This window comes from Suncus etruscus, chromosome 5 (assembly GCF_024139225.1).
Source record: "Suncus etruscus isolate mSunEtr1 chromosome 5, mSunEtr1.pri.cur, whole genome shotgun sequence".
Lineage (NCBI taxonomy): Eukaryota > Metazoa > Chordata > Mammalia > Eulipotyphla > Soricidae > Suncus > Suncus etruscus.
In genome coordinates, this window is record NC_064852.1 from 113,429,407 (window position 1) to 113,449,581 (window position 20,175).

At 36.4% G+C, this 20,175-nt stretch overlaps 1 protein-coding gene and 1 non-coding gene across 2 annotated transcripts in view; one reads left to right on the forward strand and one right to left on the reverse strand.

The window, feature by feature from the left end:
• The window catches only part of PARD3B (par-3 family cell polarity regulator beta), a 1,279,582-nt gene that overhangs the window by 419,277 nt on the left and 840,130 nt on the right, over nt 1-20,175 (reverse strand). The gene's annotated exons all lie outside the window — the stretch shown is intronic.
• On the forward strand, nt 17,720-17,851 carry LOC126010060 (small nucleolar RNA SNORA51). Its single transcript, XR_007496199.1, has one exon. It is a non-coding gene; the product is annotated as a small nucleolar RNA SNORA51 (small nucleolar RNA).

The window sequence follows — 20,175 nt, forward strand, 5'->3', positions numbered from 1 at the left end:
GCCACACCCGGCGGTGCTCAGGGGTTACTCCTGGCTGTCTGCTCAGATATAGCTCCTGGCAGGCACGGGGGACCATATGGGACACCGGGATTCGAACCAACCACCTTTGGTCCTGGATCGGCTGCTTGCAAGGCAAACGCCGCTGTGCTACCTCTCCAGGCCCACATTATTTTAAAATTTGAAATTTGTACTATAAACTGTAGCAAAAACAAGTGACTAGATAGTATCCAAAGATGACAAGCCCTGTTCTCAGATTACAAAACAGAGTAGGTAGGGTGGGGAGTGAATGACATGGTGGGTTAATGTTGGAAGTCTTGGGCATTTGGTGGTAACTTTGTACATTGAGATATTATGTTAACATTGTGACCATGTTACATAAAATATTGTAAATATAAAGAAATAAAATGAGTGATGAAAATGTAAGGAATGTAGTTTTAATATTCTTGAGCAGATGGTTCCCTGAGCACCATGAGTGATCTCTGAGCTTAGAGGCAGGAGTAAGCCTTGAGTACCACCAGATGTAACTGCTCCAACTTCCGTACTAAAAAAGATTTGTTGAAATTAAAGGTAGGAAAAACTTCTTTAAAATTCAGATATTTTAGAAACAAGGGACTATACTGAGAAACAAGGGACTGATAATAATGACCAAAGAAAAAAAAGGATAAAACTGCATTTGTCCAGATACAGATGATTAGAGCTAAAAATACAGAACTCACAATCATAATAGCTCTCTACATGTCAGTACATTGACCAGTCAATATATAAACTACTATAGATGGTATGTGACACACTTCAGAAGGATCATTCATTCATTCATTCATTCACATGAGTCCCATGACGTCTACAACACTAACTCCTTCCAAGGCCTGCTGCCGAGGTATAGAAACTGCTGAATTTGACAATAATAAAAATACTACACATGATCTTAGCCAAAAGGCCGAGAAGCGATGACAATAATGAAAATAAAGCATTGACATAAATGAATTTACACTTTCTAAAACAACCGTTACAAATACTCCATTTGGCTGCACAAAAACATAAGAGCATATGAACTCTGAGTGCAGCCAGATTTTACATCCCTCCCACCAAGGATGGATTCAACAGAGGTTTATCAAATGAGTATATGGTTAAATGAATGAACACATTGACTGAAAATTCAGACTATCAACACATGTTGTGGGATCCTAGGTTCTGAACAGGAGTGAGGTGAGAGATGCCATTTTGTAAAGGGCCACATGTAAACCTCTTGGGCTTCTTCTTCTCAAGTCTAAGTTTCTATTAACACAGCCCTGAACTACCTGGCCATACCAGGTAGTCTATATGGAAAGGACATGAGGGAGTGGTAGGAAGGAACCCTAGACAATAGCCTTAAAGATTATCAGAGGCTAGAACTTTCTCATCCTCTCATCCCCTCCCTCTACAAATTGGCTTGTGACTTGGTGGAGGGTATTTTCCTCTGGGAGGTGGCCTTGGCTGGCCAGTTTGGGGCTTGTGGTTGATGAAATAAAGTCTTGCTTTGCTTTATTTCAATTGTGTTGTCTCATCCTTCAACTCTGGACTTCAACAATGCCAAAGAAGGAAGTATAGAACTTAGTTCTGAGAAGTTGGTGAAGTCTTCTCTGTTGTTTGATTTTGTTCGGGACCATATCCTACAATGATCAAGGAATCTTCCTATCTCTCAGACTCAGAGCTCACTCTTGGAAGCTTTTGTTGTTAGTAGACCTATATGTGATATCAAGAATAGAACCTTCCCATCACAACAATGGCAATCATTACCCCTGGCAAGATCACTCTGATCCAAAGTTGGTGAATTCTTAGGAAAAAATATTGTATAGACGTACTCAATATTTTTCAAAGCTGGAAGACTGGCCTCAAAGTAGTAGACACCTGCCTGTCACACCTTTGTTAGAAAAAGAATAATAATGAGAAGAAAAGCCCTATGTGAAAATTGACCAGGTATAGGAAAGAAATGCACCCATCTGCCTCCACACACTGGTCTTGCTCTCCTACTGGCAAAGAGCAAAGTTGTATGGAGAAAGGGGATAGAATTATATGCATGATACCCCTCACTAACAATATTGCAAACTACAATGTCTAAAAGGGAAAAAAAATAGAGAGAGACAATGACAGGCACAGAGTTAGGCAGAGAAGAGGTGGGGGGAGCAGTGGCAGGGAAACTGGGGACATTGGTGGTGGGAAATGTGCACTTGTGAAGGGTACTGGACATTATAGGGCTGAAACTCAATCATGAACAACTTTGTGACTGTAGAGAAAAACGTTATTACAAATAACCTTGCTATCACAGAGTTTAAATAATTTAAAAATAATTTTAAAAATTTTTAAAAAGAAAAAGAAGGAAGAGCAAAGTTTATCATTGCATTAAGAAAATAATGAAAGTTTTCTCCTAAGAGCTAAAAATGACAGATTTCTTCAATACTAATGGGAGCTCAGAGTATTCAGCCTTCGTTAATTGAGAGTTGATTGCACATATGAAGTTATTTGCTACTGTTTAAGTGAAAATTTAGGTTAAGAAAAAACATTTAAAAAAACAGTTCAATTTAATGTTTATTAAATTCCTGCAATATACTGTTAGTTGCTGTTCAGAAAACACTGAACAAGTTTAAATATAATTTTCAACGTCTACGTTGAAAAACTTCTTTATTTTCAATCTTCTTAGTGCATTTTAAGTAAAATTTAGATTGGATACCAATCATTCTTTCCCGCTTATTCCAACAAAATCCTGGGTTAGGAGCAACACTTTAACTAGTTAACCTACTTATTTCTCATATATTCTTGAAGTCTTGAATAAGGGGATGCAATCATTACTCTGAAGAATGAGTTTCTGGAAAGCTATTGTTTTCTAGATAAAAAGGGACAATGTCAGTTGGTATGTCATTGCCCTTCATCTCTCTTCCTTCCTGTGTGGCACACAAAAGAGTAATAATTATATACCTAAAAGTATGGCTGGAGGAAGTGAGAGTATGGACAGAGGAAGAAAATGTCAGAGGAGAGGAAGAAAATGTCAGAGGAGACTAGTGCTTTGATGACATGTTTGAGCAGCTATTTCAGCCCATCTTGCATATTTCTTCTTTACTTTAATCTCTAAAGAAAATAAAATGATCTGTTATTGTCACATACCCCTAGCTAACTAGTAAAATTTTATAGTAATATTTAATAATTTGTATCTACAATATAATTTTAAGAAAACACACTTCTTTTTTGGGGGGGTATACCTGGTGGCACTCATGGGTTACTCCCTGGCTCTGTGCTCAGAAATCATTCCTTGCAGGCTTGGGAGACCATAAGGGATACTAGGGACTGAATCCAGGTCAGCTGTGTGCAAGGCTGTTGTGCTATCGCTCCAGCCCCATGACAAACATTTTAATGTCATCAAATGCTACTACTTCTGTATGAGACAAGTATGTCTGTCGAGCACAAACATGATTCTGATTAAAAAGTTATTATAAGAACGAGTAGACAAATGATCTGCAAGAAGACAACGTGATCAAATCGATATTACAGCACTAAATCTAAAGAAATCAAATTAGACAACATTTTATAGGAAGCAACCGTTCCTCTTTCACTCAAAAAAAAAAATAAAGTGGAAGTACTAATTTTACTATAGAAGGGTAAAATGTTGATATTTTATTTTTTAATTGAGATATAGTTGACATTTAATTTTAGCATTATAATTCCAATTTGTATATATTGGGAAATGATCATCAATATAAGGGCAGGCATCAGGCTCACAATACTGTCTTACAAATGCAATAAAGAATATTATGGAAAACAGAACAGGGGATTCAAACTTGGAGCTGGCGCACAATCTTGGGAATCTCACAAAAAGGAAAAAAACAATAGGCTATAGTAATAAGACTCAAAATTATGACAAGCAACTTTGTTTTTACGGTTTAGGAAGCAAATATCTTGTGAGAGAGTCAACATTTCTGCTTTGAGCTGAAATTCTATCAACTTATCATAACCATGGTTATCTCAAGTGAATCTAGAATTTTGATAGATGTAAGTCCATATATTTGTGTTACTGTATACAGTAATATTTATGCAAATTCAAGCACTTTTATACATGTCCGTAACTTATATGTCACTAATAAAATGTTGAACCATCAATTAATTAACTGCTTTTATTTATCACTGTCACTTTTCCCCATGAGTGAAATTCTTCCTACTTAGGGACCATGAAGCTTTTCTGCCATCACACTCTGCAACGAATGCTAGACACTGAAGTTTCATAGAGTCTCAAATGACTCTGATGATTCCTTTTGGGAAGCAATCTGATACTTTGCTGAAAAATCTATTTGAGCGACTTTGCAGAAAGTGCATCTGGCACAAATCCTACTTTTGAACATTTTGGGCATACAAATTCTTTTTTTCTACTTGTCTTTTAGTGTCTAGGAAGTATTCTTACATAGTAATTCTCTAGATCAAGGAATTCACTTAAATATAAAGAGAAAAAAAACTATTTTACAAAGTTTACTAAAGTGGCAGAATTTCTTTTATGGAACATGGCAACATGTATTGTCTGGTTCCTTCATCTCCTCTCCAACCACTTTCCTTCTTCAATATCTCAGAGGAGAGGCCATAAGAAACCAAACACTTCCTTCCTATCCTAAGACTCTGGTAAGGACAATCAGTTAATCCAGGGCAATGCAATATATGTGAAAAAGAGTTTCAACCTTTTGGGAGGAGTCCTGAGTTTTTCCTGTTGATGCAGACAATACTAGCATTATCCTATCTCACTTTTTCCAGTTCTCTTCTTTCTTTCAATTATTTTTATTTTTATTTTTTTGTTTCTGGACCAGAAGTGTTGCTGAGGGCTTACTTCTAGCTTTGCAATCATGGATCACTCCTGGCAGGGCTTCGGGTTCCATGAAGGTGCCCAGATCAAATCTGGGTTAGTTAAGTACAAGGTAAGTATCCTACTTGATGTTACTGGCTCTAGCTCCTCTCTCTGGCTGTTTTCTACCAGGGACCTTTCATCCAGGACTACTCTGAAATGGTGACCAGGGAGAAGCCATAATCAGAGTTCTAATTATTAGCCTCAGACACTTAGCACCTCCTTACCAGCTTCTCACAGGGTGCAGGCTTCCAAGCCTAGACTTACTATGTCAGACTTCTCTGTTATTTGCAGGCAAAAGTATTCCTGACATAAACAATAGTATAAATTAATCTAGAGTTCACTTAGAAAATTGTTGTCTAAAATGTCTAAAAGTATCCCTGAAAACCTTCTATTATTTGCTCTATTTGAGGGCAAGAACTACATATTAAACTAAGCCTGGTGAATGAAATTGGTGATTGCATGAGAGAGAATTCCTAGAAGACATTTAGCCTCTGCTTCTTTCTAATAGTGGAGAAACATATAGCTTGCTGTCAGGTAATCCAATTCCCCTGGCTTGCTCAACTCTGTAAGTATCCTTCAGATCTTAATTTGTTTTTGCAAGTGAATTTTCTTCGGAGGAAAAAATATTTTTGACAGCTAAAATGACTATTCCAGTTCAGAGGGAAATTACTAATTATACCTTGTCACAGAGTAATGCATTTTTGTTTGTCAGGTAAGAGTTTAGTTATTGAGAATCAGCAGCTCAGGAGCTCAATTTCCCCTAGGGGGACTAAAAATAAATCAATGAAATTCCTGAAGATAAAAGTTCTTGGAAATTCTAACAAGGTGCCAGTATGGCTTTCTCTCTCCTTACTCATGAAGTATCACCTGAAGAAGCCTTGGGGTTTCTTTTTTCATGCTTGAACTCTATCACTAATCAAAAAAATTGAAATTGGAAAATAATTGGAAAGCAGTCTATTCAGCTATAAGAGTTTCTTTATGACTGTAGATTAAGCACAAAAAAGTTTTTTTTTAATAAATGAGCATTTAGAAAACACTTGAGACTTTCTTTTTGGGGGGTGGGTCATACCCAGTGGTGCCCAGGAGTTACTCCTGGCTCTATGCTCAAAAATCGCCCCTAGCAGGCTTAGGGGATCATCCTAGTTAGACCTAGGATCCTAATTGTCCTAGGTCGGCCTCGTGGAAGGCAAATGCTCTACCACTGTGCTCATCTCTTTGGCCCCACACTTAAGACTTCCATGGAAAATATTTATGAATTGGACAATTAAATAAACCTAGTCTAGGGAGGAGCTTATCAACACAATCTAAAATCAAATGTAAGCATCTGGCCGGAGCAATAGCACAGTGGTGTATGACTTTGCACATGGCTAATCCAGGACAGACCTCAATTAGATCCCAAGCATCCCATATGGTCTCCCAAGCCAGGAGAAATTTCTTTTTTTTCTGTTGTTTTTTTTTCGGGCCACACCCTTTTGATGCTCAAGGGTTACTCCTGGCTAAGCACTCAGAAATTGCCCCTGGCGGGGGATCAAACCGTGGTCCTTCCTTGGCTAGCGCTTGCAAGGCAGACACCTTACCTCTAGCGCCACCTCGCCGGCCCCAGGAGCAATTTCTGAGCTCATAGTCAGGATACTCCTGAGCATCACTGGGTGTGGCCACAAAACAAAGCAAACAAAGTAAACAAAGTAAACTTTCTAAATCAGGCATGATTTGCATAGAAAAATAGCTTAATGTGAAGGTTAAAATATGGGCTCCCCTTCCCCCCAATTACTTCATCTATAAAAAAGTTTTAATATTTATTTTTGAAACCTCATGGGTTTTCTGAATCTAGGTGATTTACACGTATTTTTTTGTTTTGTTTTGTTTGTTTGTTTTTGGGCCACACCCAGCATTGCTCAGGGGTTACTCCTGGCTGTCTGCTCAGAAATAGCTCCTGGCAGGCACGGGGGACTATATGGGACACCGGGATTCGAGCCAACCACCTTTGGTCCTGGATCGGCTGCTTGCAAGGCAAACGCCGCTGTGCTATCTCTCCGGGCCTGATTTACACGTATTTTATTAGTAATGTAAATCACTTGATTGGCAATTAAACTCTAGGCTGTATCTTTTCTATAACATTATTATTATTATTATTATTATTTCATTTTGTGAAACTCTAGCCTGCAGACAAAATAATGTTTAAGTTTGTTCATGATCCCCTCATTAATAAAATCATTAAAAAGATGTCATCTTGTTTTCCTTTCCTACCAGTTAACAATCACATAAAACTTTCAGTCATTAGAAAAGTTTTCCCAAAACATTAGGAACTTGTCTGTGAAACTTTTACTAGAGTCCTCAAATCCTATGTTCCAACTCTTTTAAAATTAGTTTAGACATCAACTGTCTCAAAAGTAAAATTTCCTAATCCTAGATAAACCTCTATTTTTACTTTTTATCCACAAATTACCATTTCCTAGTACTGGTGACATTATAGTAGAAGGGTTCTTTCCACCCTCATTTCAAATCAAATGTCCCTGTGTACTTGAAACTCAATTTTCTCTTTCTCTTTTCTCCGTGAGTTTTTAACGCCCCAAAAAGGACAACAACTCAAGAGCATTTTCCAGTCCTCCGAATCAATACTACCTTCTGCTAGGATCACTTGGTCGCAAGCTGCTCACAAGTCCTTTGTTCAGTGTTATAACAGTCAGTCTGATTTCCAAGCAGACGCTCATTTTTTTCTCCTAATACATTGGAATAAATTGTTTTCAAGAACCCAATTATATAAGCAGGTCCTAATTGGTCTGTCCTCCTGCTTATTTATGTTTACTAATGCGTGTTTGTCACAAGACACGGTGATGCACAGCCTCTAATTTACTTTGTGATCAAATTCCTGACGATCAGCAGTTCCCATTTAACCACGATATTAATGAGTTCTTGTAGTTGAATCTGCAACATACTGCTTGTTTCTTAGGAGAGAAGGAGAAGAGTTGAATGACAGTTCCTTTCACTAAGACTAACTCACTAAAAGATCTGGGACAAGAACAGCCTTGGAATATAGCCTTAAAATAATGGGATTAATAACCCACAGAGTTGGTGCTATCTAAATGACCACAGCAGTCCTTTTATTACAGGATTAAGAAAAAAAAAGCATCCTTCCTCTACTTTAGAGATTAGATTTGTTATCTTGAATGATTGAGGTTTCCTTTACTGACTTAAAAATTCTGACATCTTAACATTAAGCCTTGGATGCAAAACTATGCATGTGACTAGAAACATCTGCCTTTTCAAACTTTCCTTGATTATTATTTGTTTACATTTTCCTTTTAATTCCATATTCATGCTTCCATTTTTCTTCTCTCTAACGACAGTGACTAAAGTGGAATCTCTTGCAGTTGATATAATTACAATGAGAATGAAAGTCACCCCTTGGACAGCAGAATCATTACAATGAGGCCATCCTGTGACATTTGCATGACATTTCTGCTTCCAAGCTTGCTTTTGCTCTCCCTCCCTCCTGGAATGCATGCCCTCCCTCCCCCTTTTTACAGTGATCCAAATCCAGCCAATCCTTCAAAGCTCAGGCCAAATCCTTCCTTGATGATTACAGCTCACACTCAACTGGGCGCTTCTCTAAGCCCTGTTGCTCTGTTGTCTGGGTCACACAATCTGGCACTTTCTGTTGCAGAGTGTAGTATTTAGAAATGTGTTCTTAATTGTTTCACATGGATAACTTTTTTTTTCACCCCCCACATGGATAACTTTTATCTTTATTTTTTAAATTTTACATGTTCCTTATGATATTTTTATTTTATTGTTATTTTGGGCCTCATGGAAAGGGGACTCAGAGTAACTCATGTAATATAAGAACAGAACAAGAAGCCAATAATTATAATTCGATTTTATAATTTGCACATGAGTGCACAAACCTTACAGGCATTTTGGTTAACTGCTATCCATGGGTTGAAATGAAGAAATGTGACTGGGTGTTTAAAAGCAGCATAAGAAAAAGAGTAACTTTGAACTTTCACCTTTGGAAATCCAAGGTAGCTTTGGAATTATTTCCAAATCAGTTAGATTAGCTTGTTTTAGGAAAACAAACCAAAATCAATCATGGAAATATAATTTGGTATTCTGAATTGTGTGAGAGGCACAGTTCTGCCTCATTTTGCTTTTTCATTGAGACTGGGAATAAGATTATTGTTCCTGAAAAATGCTTTTAGCAGCCCTGACTATAAGGACAATTTAATAAAAGCCTGAAATTTGCATGTCTCCCCAAAATCACTCCTATTCTCTCAACTTAGCTCTGAAAACCATAAGTCAGCAAGGAGACCACATCCGAGTGCAAATCCTTCCTTTTATCTATGATAACTGAAACAAGGCAATTCATACGAAAGAGTCCTACTATTGTTAATAATTAGTGATTCAGCAGCTAGGTAAGCTATACTTATTTATCTTAAAAACGTGTAGATTAGGGCCCGGAGAGAGCACAGCGGTGTTTGCCTTGCAAGCAGCAGATCCAGGACCTAAGGTGGTTGGTTCGAATCCCGGTGTCCCATATGGTCCCCCGTGCCTGCCAGGAGCTATTTCTGAGCAGAAGGCCAGGAGTAACCCCTGAGCCGGGTGTGGTCCCCCCACAAAAAACAAAAAAAAAAAAAACAAAAAAAAAAAAAACCGTGTAGATTATATAAGGATAAAGGCCAAGAGAATCACAGCATGGGATACAAAATAACAAAATACCTTACTAGTTGCCGACATTCACTGAATGTTGTATTCTAGATGTTATGCTTAAGTACTTCCTATTTAAATATACTGGGCTGGATATTTAATTAACACATATGCCTGCTGAGAAACTGTAAAGTAACAATTGCTTGAGATGCTAATAAAGATCCCAATAATTGTATTTTCCCACTATTCATTTCCTTTTCAGTGCCTGGATTCACATCTAGGGTCTTACGCGTGCAAGGCATGCTTTCAACCACTGAAATATATTCGCTGGTTCCCAATCGTTGTTTGCCTTTGTTTCTATAAACAGGTCTGTTGTAATCAACTGTATCATTGCAGAGTTATAAAGTACTAAGCTAAGGCGAATCTTATTCTTTTGTCATATCATTCTGATCTCTCCTTCAAATAAGCAGATCTAACAAAACTGTTCATTTTATTTCTTTACTTTTTTTTCTAAATTCGACTTGTTTACTTTGGCCACTTAAATAGTTAGCAAGTTCCGTTTCAATTGTCAAAGTTTATTCTAGAAGTAAATATATTTTATTCTTAGAGAAACTCTCTTTTGTAGATATGGGAGACAATAAATTGATAAATGTCAAGTCAGAAATGTCTTTTTTGATATGGAAGTTAAGATAAACCATGTAAATAAACAACAATGTATATATTATAACAAATTATATTTCTAGGATTGATTTTGGTTTGTTTTTCTAAAACAACTATGTATTTTATGTAAATGTTATATAGTTAATTTGTAGATAACATTCCTGATGCCTCCTTTAATTGGTAGTTTATAAAATATAAGTTACTTTAAATAAAATTTGAAAGTCCTTCTCAATATTCATGACTATACATCAGCAAGATGCCAAGATCCATATAACAGAGGATTTCAAAGCTATAGCTTATGATGCATTTAATTTAATAAATACATTTCTGACCAATTTCACTTCCAAAAAGATACAAAGATTTGAAAATGTCTTGCTTTTATGTATTGACAAGAAAATAGGCCTATGGTAATAAATAAATATTAATGTGTAAACACTAATTTTTACTTAATTTTTAATTATAACTTCATAATTAAAAAATAAGATGTCATTTACTTATTGTATTTTTCTAGAAGCCATTTATTTCTTCTTCTTAGAGGCTAAAACAATGAAAAGTGACATCTACATAACTCCAGTGAAATTTCAATATGCCAGTAGCAATATTAAAAATGGCATATCAAAAAATCACCTGAGATTTCACACTAATCCATACATATCAGAAATCATCCCATTTGTAGGTAGAAATGTTGTAATTATATCAGCATGTCAAACCCAATAAAAAAAAGCTGCAGATTTCTTAACATTAATTTAAAAGCAAATATTTCAGAATCTTACTAACATTTAGAGATTGATTATCTGATTTTTCCCTCTTAAACAAGCATATATTCACTGTATCACTTCAATCTTCCCTAGAGGTGACCTATAATTGGGATTTTACACTTATTTTTGGAAGACATTTTTTTCTTAAACCTCAAAAAATGAAATATTCATTTATCCTGGAATAAGCTGTTGGCACCATTTCCCAGCAGTTTCAATATTTCTCTTTCTTTCCCTGTGTGCCCAAAGGACAGCAAAGCTTAGAGCAAATTTTGGGAGAACTTCAGTGCTGATACTAGCAAACACAAGAATAAACCATGTGTAAACAAAAAGCTATGATTTTAAATGTGCATAATATGAATTTCCATATTACAATATAGAGATAAATTATTCCTTGAAAGCCTGGACCTTTTATGTGTGTATAAGAAAGTATTTTCATAAAAAGCACTAGCTATTGGTATTTGCAGATAAAAAATGGGGAAAATAGCACATTTATAGAGCTACTTTAGGAAGGCCCTGCCATTCTGCTTTATTTTTACTAAGTGGAAATATGTATAAAATCTAACTTTAGTTATTGATGAAGATAGACAACTAATATGATTAACCAGCATAAATAGTATTTTTAAAGAAAACACAGGATGCTATTGAAAAAAATCAGTACAAATTTCATTGCATAATGATTTCTATGCATTTATATCTAATTAATTTCACAAACCTTGAATGAGTATCTGTCTTGGGTGTTTAAGACCGTTATGAACATTAATATATAAATTAATTTCTCAAAATTTTGTATTATCATGCTTCTAATTTTCAGAGAAAAATCCTAGTTGTTTCAAGTCATTGAACACGATAATAGCAAAAATGAGATTGATCATTAACTCTGGTAACTGCCTTTGCCTTCATCTTAGGCTTTTAGTTAACCAAATGAATTAATGGCTGCTAACTCTTCAAAAAATTATCATTTTATTCGATCTGTGCAATCTTCTGAAGAAATCCTAGATCAACAACTACTTCCAACTATGGGGCATCAAATCTTAAATTGCTAGCTTTGACCTATATTTAGAGATCTGGACTTATATTTTTAATATTTTAGGAAAGATATCTTCTTGTAAATTTTTCTTTTTCTCTTTTTTTGTTTCCCATGGTAGTATCAACCTTTCTGCTGATTTTGCTATCTAAAAGTCTCAAGTCACTGTTCATCAAGTCACTGTGCCATCTCTGCTACACCTCTTATTCACATAACTTATTCTCATTCTACTTTCTTGACAATCTTCAACAACTCATAGCTGATTCTCAAATAAGTTACAGATTAGTGCAAATTAGCTGACCCTTAAACACTGGTGTTTTCAGGAATTTAAGACAAATATTTCATACTTAACACATTTCATATAAATATTTTAAAAAATGTGTTTTACAACAGTTTTCCCAATTGTAGCTTATCATATAATTTCCTTAAGGCTATATCTTGAGAAACAAACATTCTCATCTTGATAAAAGTTTATTGATTTCTGTACTTCATAATTTTGTGTCTTAACACTGTCATTAACATTTCTTCTAATTATTTTCTAGTGTTATGGTTTTATTCCTCACATTTAAACTTCTAACCCATTCTAACATTTCATTGTTTTGTTTCTGGGACTACAAACAGCAGTGCTCAGGGCTTATTCGTGGTACTGTGCTCAGGGCTTACTTCTGGCACTGAATTCAGAGATCACTCCTGTGGGGTTTTGGGGGGGAGGGGGTCCATGTATGGTGACTGGGATGGAATGACTCCAGATTTTCCACATGCAAAATCATGTCCAAGACTCTACCTCTTATAACTACTGCTCCAGACCCCTGAGTTACTTTCTTATCTAGTGTAAGGTATAGGTACAAATCATTTTATATTTTCTTTTTAACATATGTGGTATTTTGGGGGTTGTTCCACATGGGAGACTTAGAAGAAAGAAAATAAAAGCTCTGAATATAATTTATTTTTAATGGGAACTACACATATCAGAACTAGCCTTGCATGACTAGCTAAAGATACACAGCCCAGAGATGCTCAAAAGGCTCTAAGACAACTCCTAGAACTCTTGAGGATCACCAGGACCATGTCCAGTATGCTCAGAGGATATTGGTTCTCAACCTAGTATTACTGAGGGTCAATGAGTGATGAGATTCTAACTCAGAGCTCTGCACATACTGGCATGTACTCTAGTACTTGAGCTATTTCCCTGAATCTAATTTTGATATGGTTACTCTGCCTTCTCTTTAAATGATACTCTTTGGCAAGGAAAACCTTACCTCTTGATGGTTTCTCTTTGTATTAATTGAAGGAGCCACTGATGAGAGAGATTAGACAAAAGAAAAAGAACCTCTAATTGATGAAGATTTTAGGGGGAAAAAGTTGAGAATGTATTCAGACTACAAGGAATGAGTGATATCTCCTTTGTCAGAGAATAAATATTTGTTATTTATTTAACCCTTTTACTTCATCTCATCTTACTCTTGATATTTTTCCAGACACACAAAACATTATCATCACTGTAGTCATATAATAAACTAAGACCAGACTAAGTCTAGGCTGCCTTTAGACAACACCAAATTCCTAGTTTTGGATTTTTCCCCCAGTTTTGGAAATTGTTCACAATTTCAAAATGAATCCTGATGACTTCGATTCTCCAAAATTAATTCACTATTTCAATAAATGTTTGCATACTAATATAAAAAATCAGAGATATTTGCTCATCAGCCCTTCAGAAATGAACAGTGGACACTGTTCTAAGTTGTCTCTTCTCTCAGGCATTCCAGTCTATATTTTAAGGACATTAGTCATTTGCCAAAGGCAAATATCTGAGGTTTTCATTTGAGATATTTCTTCTGTATAAAACTTATTATGGCTGAGAGTTGGAGTGATTGTACAGCAGATAGGCAGGGTGTTTGGCTTGTGCACTGGCTTCAATCCTCAGCACCATAATACGGTCCCCCACCCCCCACCCCAGAACAGCCAAGAGTGCAGGTCAAGCAGATTTGCTGGGGATTGCTGGGCATAGCCCAAACACCAAATTTAGTAATGACATCTATACTCGACATACAAAGTGCGTTTTAAATTACTGAATATGAGTAACAAAGAAACAGTCTTAATCCTGCATTTGTAACACTTAAGTAACAGTTTCATGAGGCACTAAAAAAGGTACTTCCTCTTTCTTACCCTTTGAAACAATGCAAAGATAATTCGAATTCCTCCCCCCCCCCCCCCAATCCCTTCACACCAGCTATATGAGCTGAAATCCAAATTAGAAGGGCAGATGTATAATCTGGGAAATAGTCCAAATTCAGGGCCTGTGTAAGGCCAAAGGTACTACATATGTAATGTAGCCCCATGGCGGAACCTAGATATTCTCCTTCACAGAAAGAAAGGAGGAGAGAACAGAGAGAGAGAAAGAGACAGACAGACAGACAGACAGACAGACAGACAGACAGACAGACAGACAGACAGACAGACAGACAAAGGACCGCGAATTTCTTCAGTCACAAAAGGCAACTAGCACATCATGTTTCACTGAAGCTGACCAAGCTTGCATTTCCATTCCAGAGAATTAATGGGGTGTCCCTAATCCATGAAGACTCCAATAGGCCTGGAGAACTCTTCTGTATGATGACTAAATGGCCTTCATCCAAATTCTTAGGTCATTCCCAAGCCCATTCTCATCCTTTACTGGACAGTAATATGAACCCCACCTCACTAATAAGAATATAAAGATTCTGTAAAACCTTCTTGGTCTCTGAACTTCAGAAAGATGATCAACCAAAGAGCTTTTGATATGAGAAGGCAAACATATGGGAGGATAGCTTTTGTTGGAAGGAAAATGACTGGATTTGATTTATTTTAGTAGCAAAAGGGCCTTTGGAGCAGTTTCTCAGATACCATGTTTCTCCTAGATGCCTTAGGTGTGGTCATGACAAAGAATTCCATCCTAGAGAAATCCAGGGGATTTGGAAAGAATTCTAATTAAATACCTGATCCATGGCCTGCAGAGGCAGGAACAAAAAAATCACCTGATAAGCTCTTTTTACCCTACTTTATGACAAGGCACATTGTAATCAGATAAAAACTCCTCTGTGAACCCTATTTTATTTCCTTCTACTACAATGAATCATTAAAAGAATCTCTAGACAGAGTAATAAACCCTAGCTTGTAACTACAAATAAAACTAGGACTTTTTATTATGTGGTTTCTTAGTAAAGGGAATTTTCCATTTCAGACTTTATTAGAATATTATGACTATCACCCCCCCCCCACACACACACACTTTTCACTCTGGTTCCACATGTTTTTTCCAGATAGTTATAAAAATTGTGTGAAAATGTTGTTGTTTTACAAAAAAAACCAAAAAAATCAGATGCAGCAAAATCAATCATGTCCAAATTCACCTGTGCTTAAATCTCATTAGGCCCAATGAGAATAATTATTCAATCACTTATTCACTTACTTATTCTTTATCCTTCAATTTTAGATAGATACTAGAGCTAAGAAGGTTTTTATTTACAAGCATTCAATCTCCTATGAGATAAAAATATTGAGCAAAAACACCAAACAGTGATCTTGGAAACGGGTCTATGGTCTTTGTCTTGTGCAATGAGTGCATATTCTGAAGGTAGAAGGGTGCCAAGTGTGACCCAACAACAAAAACAAAAACAAGCAAACAAACAAAAAAAAGTTCTCAATAAAAAGGCAATTTATGCCTTTTTTTTTCTAAAACAGAGTTCTCCAAGAACTGAAAGTTTTTGTCCATCAACAGAAAATGGGTCTCAAAGTGGATGACACATTTTTCAAACAGACTCTCCATGTTTTGCAAAGAAACCTGTTATGAAAACTATGAAAATGTGAGCAGAAAACTATAAATCCATTAGTATTCCCCAAACATCAGCAATTTACATAACAACATCATTTTCCATATGTACATTTCATTTTATACTACTACTTCCTTGTTTAGAGTCTATAAAATCTCACACTTTTTACATAAAAAATTTCATAAAAGGGGCCTCTAAGAGATAGCAGTTGGTAGACCTCTTGTCTTATACATGGTTAACCCAGGTTTGATGCCAAGCACTGTATATGGTTCCCCAAATTCATCAGGAATGATTTCTGAGCATAGAGACAGGAGAAAGATCTGAACATGCTAGGCATGGTCCCAAAACAAACCACTACATGCCCAAAAACTTTCATTAAAAAATAATGCATAATTATAAAAGGATTTTAAAATATGACTTTTTATAAATTTTAAAAAGTCATATAAAAGTTTGCTTGCCCACAGAAGTCATTTAACATAGTTTCTGAACTATTATATCACTAAAGCAACCGTTAATAGCATTTTCTCTAAGCACTGTTATCATAGTCAATAAAAACTTTCCATCATCAACTGGATATCAATATTTCTGGACACCTCTAACAACTCTCTGATTCTCTGATTTCTTTTTTTTTTTTTTTTTTTTTTTTTTTTTTGTGGTTTTTGGGTCATACCCGGCAGTGCTCAGGGGTTATTCCTGGCTCCAGGCTCAGAAATTGCTCCTGGCAGGCACGGGGGACCATATGGGATGCCGGGATTTGAACCGATGACCTCCGGCATGAAAGGCAAACGCCTTACCTCCATGCTATCTCTCCGGCCCCTGATTCTCTGATTTCTAATATTTTACAAAATTATTTATTTTTTCTTGCATGTGGTCAAGGTTGCTTGTGTTAAAAAGGTATGCACTTTTAAAATAAACTGATTGACTAACAAAGGAATATTTGTTCAAAAGCTAACTTTGAACAGCTTTGTTCTATATTTATGGAGTGGAATTTGTAAGTGGTTTTGTGTGGGTGTATGGTTTCTAATTATCAGTAGAGTGAGTGTGAATTTGCATTTGCTTATTTAAGCAAGGAGAAATCATCTAGGTTGTTTTAAGTTTTCTCTTTTAATTTTTAAATATTCATTTTAAGCCCTATGTTATACAATTTCATTTGGGCACCATGGACCTCTAAGAAGCCTTTTCATACGTGGTAAGTTATTAAATAAACTATAAGCAATGAGTTCCTGCTGTCTAGGATATCCAAAATTGACAAAGAGTTTTAAATTCCCTTTGTATATTATTCATCAGAACCCTTTCTTCATGGTCAAACCCCTCAACCTGGGGAAACCCTCTCCATTTCCTTCTCTTTGAAGTGCTACTACCCAAAGAAATTCCTAGTTTGAGTAAGGGATTCAATCTCCATTTACCACCCAGAAATAATTTCTCTTCCTCAGGTACTCTACAAAGTCTGTGTCTGTCCCCAAGTCCTTCAATTCATTCAGCATTTTTATTAGATATAGTATGAGATTTTAATGCTGGTTAAACATGCTATTGTTTTAAAAACCCTAAATTGGAGCCGGAGAGATGGTGCTAGAGGTAAGACATCTGCCTTGCAAGTGCTAACCTAGGATTTCATCTCCCTGCATCCCATATGGTCCCCCAAGCCAGGAGCGATTTCTGAGCACATAGGCAGGAGTAACCCCTGTGTGTCACAGGGTGTGGCCCAAGAAAAACCAAAAAATAAAAATAATATATATATACATATATATACATATATATACATATATATACACATACATATATACATATATGTATATATATACATATATGTATATATATATATATATATATATATATATATATATATATATATATACCATTCACCAGTGCAACATTCCCATTACCAATATCCCAAGTGTCCTTCCTCCCCACCCCACACTGGCCTGTACTCTAGACAGGCTTTCTACTGAAAGAAAAGAAAAGATAAGGCCTCCTAACACTTACCACAGGCTGTGTTTGTTACACTGACTGTATAGAAAGAGGAGGCACAGTAAATGCTCCCCATATACATGTCAAACTAGGCCCTTTGCCTGGTCTGTATTGTGAATGGGGTACAAAAAATTTTAAAAAATTAAAACCATAAGTTACTTATTATTTCACTTGAACCTTTACCACCAATCCTGTAGGGAAGCAGAGGTCTTTATTGATGACTCCCAGAATTCTTTATTTGCCAATATAAATTTTCTCCTCACTCAAAGTACTCCCGATCTCTTTTCTTTTTCTTTTCTTCTTTCTTTCTTTCTTTCTTTCTTTCTTTCTTTCTTTCTTTCTTTCTTTCTTTCTTTCTTTCTTTCTTTCTTTCTTTCTTTCTTTCTTTCTTTCTTTCTTTCTTTCTTTCTTTCTTTCTTTCTTTCTTTCTTCTTTCTCTCTCTCTCTCTCTCTCTCTCTCTCTCTCTCTCTCTTTCTTTCTTTCTTTCTTTCTTTCTTTCTTTTCTTTTCTTTTCTTTCATTTTTGGGTCACACCCAGCAGCACTCTGGGGTTACTCCTGGCTCTACACTCAGAAATCGCTCCTGGCAGGCTCAGGGGGCCGTATGGGTTGCCAGGATTCGAACCACCAACCTTCTGCATACAAGGCAAATGCTTTACCTTCATGCTATCTCTTCCCCCCATCTCTTTTCTATATATTCACATTTACATATCCACATATGACATTTCCAGTGCTGATATTGTATTGTGACTATTAACCAATGAACACGTGAGGGTAAGAATCCTGATTTGACACCATTTTGTATTTATACAACCCAGTAGAGTTTCTATCATATCATATGTGCTCAATTCATATAGGTTTAATAAATGAGTTATTAGCTTACTCCTTTGTTATACAGCAGATAACATATTTCTCTGCCTATATGGGGAAAATGCAAAATCTTGGCTTAGCCATGATTTTTTTTTTTTTGTAGTTTTTGGGTCACACCCGGCAGCGCTCAGGGGTTATTCCTGGCTCCAGGCTCAGAAATTGGTCCTGGTAGGCACGGGGGACCATATGGGGCACCGGTATTCGAACAGATGACCTCCTGCATGAAAGGCAAACGCCTTACCTCCATGCTATCTCTCCGGCCCCGGCTTAGCCATGATTTAAGGCAACATAACTACTGTGCAAAAGATTTTGGAAAATAGAATGAGAGGAACCTGGGTATGGGGAATCACCAGATCTGGAACAGAACTGTATGTCAGGCAAGAAGGTTAAATGAAATTAAATGTTTTTAAAAATGAGCTAGAGGGGCCGGAACAGTGGCACAAGCAGTAGGGCATTTGCCTTGCACACGCTAACCTAAGATGAACCTTGGTTTGATCCCCCTTCCCCCGGAATCCCATATGGTCCCCCAAGCCAGGAGTGTTTTCTGAGCGCATAGCCAGGAGTAACCCTTGAGCATCACTGGGTGTGGCTCAAAAAGCAAAAAATAAAATAAAAATAAAAATAAAAAGAGCTAGAAAGACTAAGCAAGACTCAACACCAAAAGTGCTCTTTTCTTGAAGGAAGTGGCAACTTCAAAGATTTTAGCTGGAGCTTTGGGGAATGGAAAATATTAAGTTAAAGCTTCAGAAAGCAGTGCTGGGTGACCATGAGTTGATATATGTGTGATGAGCTGTTGGAGTGGAGTGATGTTAGCAAGAGAAAGGGTGGAAGAGAGGGTCAGAACAGGGTGAGAAAGGGCATGTACAACTTGCTAAACATGCTGAAATAATCACTGTGAAGAGGTATAAATATAGGAAAACCTGAGTCTCTTAAGGTAATATTTGTCATTATATATGATGTCATGGAATGCTTCTTTTTTTCACCCCCCAAAAATATACATGCGTACAACTAATTTAATACAAGTAAAAGCATTATCAAAAAAATTCTAGAATGTTTCTCACTACTATTTGGTAATATCATAGCTTTATAAACCTCTAGCAGATATTAAAAATAAAATTTAGAAGAAAAAATAAAATAAAATTTAGGCTTTGAAATATTATTTAACCTAGATTGGTAGTCTCTTATGTATGAATCACCCTCACAGTTTTCCAGTTGGGTTTGAAAATCTTTTAGTATGGACTGACAGATTTTCAGCTGAGAAAATTTAAGAAAGGAAAGCATTGTTCAAATGATTAATTACTATTCATGGAACACTGATGGACTCCATTTTCCACAGAAATCAAAAACAAAAGGTCATGCACACAGGTCACCAGGGCCAGAAAGCTAGCATGGAGGTAGGGCGTTTGCCTTGCATGCAGAACAACAAGGATGCTGGTTCGAATTCCGGCATCCCATATGGTCCCCTGAGCCTGCCAGGAGTGATTTCTGACCATAGAACCAGGAGTAGCCCCTGAGCACTGCTGGGTGTGACCCAAAAACAAAAAATAAAAAAACAAAACAAAACAAAAAACAACAACAAAAAACC